This window comes from Arachis hypogaea, chromosome 5 (genome assembly GCF_003086295.3).
Source record: "Arachis hypogaea cultivar Tifrunner chromosome 5, arahy.Tifrunner.gnm2.J5K5, whole genome shotgun sequence".
Classification (NCBI taxonomy): Eukaryota; Viridiplantae; Streptophyta; class Magnoliopsida; order Fabales; family Fabaceae; genus Arachis; species Arachis hypogaea.
Window position 1 is genome coordinate 35364876 of NC_092040.1, and position 5898 is coordinate 35370773.

Below are 5898 nucleotides of genomic sequence, written 5' to 3' on the forward strand. Positions count from 1 at the left end.
ATCTAGGATTAGGAAATCAGCAGGGATGTAAAAGTCTTCAACTTTTATAAGCACGTCCTCTACTATCCCATGAGCTTGTCTTATGGATTTATCTGCCAATTGTAATGAGAACAAGGCAGGTTGTACCTCAATGATTCTTAGCTTCTCCACTACAGAGAGTGGCATAAGGTTTATCCCTGACCCAAGATCACACAGAGCTTTTTCAAAGCTCATGGTGCCAATGGTGCAAGGTATTAAGAACTTGCCAGGATCTTGTTTCTTTTGAGGTAGAGTTTCCTGAATCCAAGTTTCTAATTCATTAATGAGCAAGGGAGGTTTACTTTCCAAAGTCTCATTACCAAACAGCTTGGCATTCAGTTTCATGATAGCTCCTAGATATTGAGCAACTTGCTCACTAGTCACATCTTCATCCTCCTCAGAGGATGAATAATAGTCAGAGCTCATGAATGGCAGAAGGAGATTTAATGGAATCTCTATGGTCTCAGATTCCTCAGGATCCTTAATAGGAAGCTCCTTCTTGCTTGGAGGACGTCCCAGGAGGTCTTCCTCACTGGGACTTTCGTCCTCCTCCTCCCTAGTACATTCGGCCATGTTGACTAAGTCAATGGCCTTGCATTCTCCCTTTGGATTCTCTTCTGTATTACTTGGGAGAATACTGGGAGGAGTTTCAATAACTTTCTTACTCAGCTGGCCTACTTGTGCCTCCAAATTTCTAATGGAGGATCTGGTTTCATTCATGAAACTGAAAGTGGCCTTTGACAGATCAGAGACTATATTAGCTAAATTAGAATTATTTTGTTCAGCATTCTCTGTCTGTTGCTGAGAAGATGATGGATATGGCTTACTATTATTCAGCCTATTGCGTCCACCATTGTTAAAACCTTGTTGAGGTTTTTGTTGATCCTCCAGGAGAAATTTGGATGATTTCTCCATGATGGGTTATAGGTATTTCCATATGGTTCACCCAGATAATTAACCTCTGCCATGGCAGGGTTCTCAGGATCATAAGCTTCTTCAGAAGCTACCTCTCTAGTACTGTTGGATGCATGTTGCAATCCATTCAGATTTTGAGAGATCATGTTGACCTGTTGAGTCAACACTTTGTTTTGAGCCAGTATGGCATTCAGAGCATCAATTTCAAGAACTCCCTTCTTCTGAGGGACCCCATTATTCACGGAATTCCTCTCAGAGGTATACATGAACTGGTTGTTTGCAATCATGTCAATGAGTTCTTGAGCCTCTTCAGGCGTTTTCTTCAGGTGAATAGATCCACCTGCAGAATGGTCCAGTGACATTTTCGAAAATTCAGAGAGACCATAATAGAATATATCTAATAGGGTCCATTCTGAAAACATGTCAGATGGACATCTCTTGGTCAGCTGCTTGTATCTTTCCCAAGCTTCATAGAGGGATTCACCATCTTTTTGTTTGAAAGTTTGAACATCCACTCTCAGCTTGCTCAGCTTTTGAGGAGGAAAGAATTTATCTAAGAAGGCAGTGACCAGCTTATCCCAGGAGTCCAGGCTATCCTTAGGTTGTGAATCCAACCATATTCTAGCTCTGTCTCTTACAGCAAAAGGGAAAAGCATGAGTCTGTAGACTTCAGGATTAACTCCATTCGTCTTTACAGTATCACAGACTTGCAAAAATTCAGTTAAAAACTGATAAGGATCTTCAGATGGAAGTCCATAAAACTTGCAGTTTTGTTGCATTAATGCAACTAATTGAGGCTTAAGCTCAAAGTTATTGGCTCCAAAGGCAGGAATGGAGATGCTTCTTCCATCAAACTTGGATGTTGGCTTTGTGAAGTCACCAAGCATTCTCCTTGCATTATTATTATTATTATTTTCGGCCATCTCCTTCTCTTGTTCGAAAATTTCTGAAAGGTTATTTCTGGATTGTTGTAATTTAGCTTCTCTTAATTTTCTCTTCAGAGTCCTTTCAGGTTCTGGATCAGCTTCAACAAGAGTGCCTTTATCCTTGTTCCTGCTCATAAGAAAGAGAAGAAAACAAGAAAAGAAAAAGGAATCTTCTATGTCACAGTATAGAGATTCCCTTCTGTTAGTAGAAGAAGAAGGGGGTAGAAGAATGAAGAAGGATGGATTTGTAGATGAAGAGAGGTGAAGAGAAGTGTTAGTAATTAATTAATTAAATAGAATAAGAAAAGAGAAGAGAAATTTTCGAAAATAATTTTGAAAAAATGGTTAGTGATTTTCGAAAATTAAAGATGAGATGAGATTAAAATTAGAATTTAAAACAATTAAAAAGAATTTTTGAAAAAGAGGGGGAGAATTTTCGAAAATTTAGAGAGGGAAAAGTAGTTAGGTGGTTTTGAAAAAGATAAGAAACAAACAAGGAGTTAGTTAGTTGATTGAAAAAGATTTGAAATCAAATTTTGAAAAAGATAAGAAGATAGGAGGTTAGATAAGATATTTTGAAATCAAATTTTGAAAAAGATAAAATTTTTGAAAAAGATAAGATAAAAGATAAAAAGATATATTTGAAAAAGATATTTGAAAAAAAAGATTTAATTTTAAAAGTTACTTAACTAACAAGAAACTACAAGATAAGATTCTAGAATTTAAAGATTGAACCTTTCTTAACAAGAAAGTAACAAACTTCAAATTTTTGAACCAATCACATTAATTGTTAGCTAATTTTTCGAAAATTGGATAAAAAGATAAGAAAAAGATTTTGAAAATATTTTGAAAAATATTTTTGAAATTTTCGAAAATTAAAAAAATGAAAAAGATATGATTTTTGAAAAAGATTTTGAAAAGATAAGATTTTTAAAAATTGAAATTTTGACTTGACTTGTAAGAAACAACTAATTTTAAAAATTTTTGACCAAGTCAACCCAAAATTTCGAAATTTTGGAGGAAAATAAGGGAAAGATATTTTTTTTGATTTTTGAATTTTGAATTATGAAAGAGAAAAACAACAAAAATACTCAATGCATGAAATTTTTAGATCAAAACAATGAATGCATGCAAGAATGTTATGAATGTCAAGATGAACACCAAGAACACTTTGAAGATCATGATGAACATCAAGAACATAATTTTGAAAAATTTTTAATGCAAAGAAAACATGCAAGACACCAAACTTAGAAATCTTTAATGCATGAAAATTATGAATGCAAAAATGCACATGAAAAACAACAAAAGACACAAAACAAGAAATCATCAAGATCAAACAAGAGGACTTATCAAGAACAACTTGAAGATCATGAAGAACACTATGAATGCATGGGATTTTCGAAAAAATGCAAGAAAAATTTTAAAAGCATGCAATTGACACCAAACTTAAAAATTAACACAAGACTCAAACAAGAAACACAAAATATTTTTGATTTTTATGATTTTCTAATTTTTTTTGTATTTTTATTGATTTTTTCGAAAAACATGTTTGGAAAAACGAAAAATAAAAGAAAGATTTTTGAAAAAGATTTTTGAAAAGAAAATTACCTAATCTGAGCAACAAGATGAACCGTCAGTTGTCCATACTCGAACAATCCCCGGCAACGGCGCCAAAAACTTGGTGGACGAAATTGTGATCACTTGTTATGTATTTATAAAGGATGTATACTCTGAAGGCATTGTTTATTGTCTTCACAATCTCGTTCAACTAACCAGCAAGTGTACTGGGTCGTCCAAGTAATAACCTTACGTGAGTAAGGGTCGAATCCACAGAGATTGTTGGTATGAAGCAAGCTATGGTCACCTTGCAAATCTCAGTCAGGCAAATTAAACATTATTTATGGGTTTGAGGATAGGAATAATAAAAAGAAATAAATAATAAAGGGATAGAACACTTATGCAGATTCATTGGTGGGAATTTCAGATAAGCGGATGAAGATGCTGTAGAGCTCTTGGACGCCTGCTCTCCTACTCCTTCTACTCAATCCTTCTTACTCCTTTCCATGGCAAGCTTTGTATAGGGGTTCACCATCAACTGTGGCTACTTTCATTCCTCACGGGGAAATAACCTGTGCGGCTGTCACTCGCACAGCTAACCAGTCTGGAGGCATCACCCATGGCTGATGGCTACATCCCATCCTCGCAGTGAAAACTATGCAACGCACTCTGTCACAGTACGGCTAATCACCGGTTGGTTCCCGCTCCTACTGGAATAGAATCCCTCTTTTGCGTCTGTCACCAACGCCCAGCAGGTTAAAGTTTGAAGCACGTCACGGTCATTCATGATCGGAATCCTACTCGGAACACCACAGACAAGGTTGGACTTTCCGGACTCCCAGGATCCTACTCGGAACACCACAGACAAGGTTGGACTTTCCGGATCCAGATGAATGCCGCCAACTATCTAACTTATACCACGAAGATTCTGTTGGGGAATCTAAGAGATACGCATTCAAGCTCTGTTGCATGTAGAACGGACATGGTTGTCAATCACTCGCGTTCATAATTGAGAATGATAATGAGGGTAATCTGACTCATCACATTCATCATGTTCTTGGGTACGAATGAATATCTTGGAATAAGAATAAGAGAGATTTGAATAAAAGAAGATAGAATTTCATTAATACTTGAGGTACAGCAGAGCTCCACACCCTTAATCTATGGTGTGCAGAAACTCCACCGTTGAAAATACATAAGCAAAGAGTTCAGGCATGGCCGAATGGCCAGCCCTCTCTAACGTGATCAATGATCCCCTAAGATGAAGAATAAAACAAAACTGAGATCAAAGATGTCTAACACAATAGATAAATGTCCTATATATACTAGACTAGCTACTAGGGCTTACATGAGTAAGTAATTGATGCATAAATCCACTTCCGGGGCCCACTTGGTGTGTGCTTGGGCTGAGCTTGATGAATTCACGTGCTAAGGCATATCTTGGCGTTGAACTCTGAGTTATGACGTGTTTTGGGTGTTCAACTCCGGATCATGACGTTTTTCTGGCGTTTTACTCCAGACAGCAGCGTGTACTTGGCGTTCAACGCCAAGTTACGTCGTCATTCTTCGAATAAAGTATGAACTATTATATATTGCTGGAAAGCTCTGGATGTCTACTTTCCAACGCCGTTGAGAGCGCGCCAATTGGAGTTCTGTAGCTCCAGAAAATCCATTTCGAGTGCAGGGAGGTCAGAATCCAACAGCATCAGCAGTCCTTTTGTCAGCCTTCTTCAGAGTTTTGCTCAAATCCCTCAATTTCAGTCAGAATTTACCTGAAATCACAGAAAAACACACAAACTCATAGTAAAGTCCAGAAATGTGAATTTAGCATAAAAACTAATGAAAACATCCCTAAAAGTAGCTCAAACTTACTAAAAACTATATGAAAACAATGCCAAAAAGCGTATAAATTATCCGCTCATCATGTTCCTTCGGATAGTAGATGCTCTCTCAAACGTCTATCCGTATTTCCAATAGAGGGTTGATGCCACTGGAAGAAGAGGCTTGTCACCACTCCAAAAATGTACCGCTGCGATACGGATGTTAGCATATGGCGTAGCAGCTGATGCTGTTGATGATTATGTGTGCATAGGCAAGAGCACTACAATTGAATGCTTGGAAAAAATTGTTGAAGGTGTCATTTCGGTGTTCGAGGATGAATACTTGCAAAAACCAAATCCAAATGACGTACGACGCCTGCTACAAATGGCGGAGGGTCGTGGCTTTCCTGGCATGTTGGGTAGTATTAACTTCATGCATTGGCAATGAAAAAATTGTCCAAAGGTGTGGAAAGGTATGTACATAAGTGGTTATCGTGGGGTTGCAACTATAATACTTGAGGTTGTAGCATCTTCAGACCTTTGGATATGGCATGCGTTCTTTGGAGTTTCTGGTTCAAATAACGATATCAACGTGTTAGATCGTTCTCCAGTGTTCGATGATATTCTAAATGACCGTGCTCCGAAGGTAAATTATACTATTA

General features: G+C 37.3%; 1 non-coding gene across 1 annotated transcript; it reads left to right on the forward strand.

The window, feature by feature from the left end:
- The first annotated feature begins 1353 nt into the window (after window positions 1-1353).
- On the forward strand, window positions 1354-1457 carry LOC112804617 (small nucleolar RNA R71). Its single transcript, XR_003203232.1, has one exon. It is a non-coding gene; the product is annotated as a small nucleolar RNA R71 (small nucleolar RNA).
- Window positions 1458-5898: the final 4441 nt, after the last annotated feature.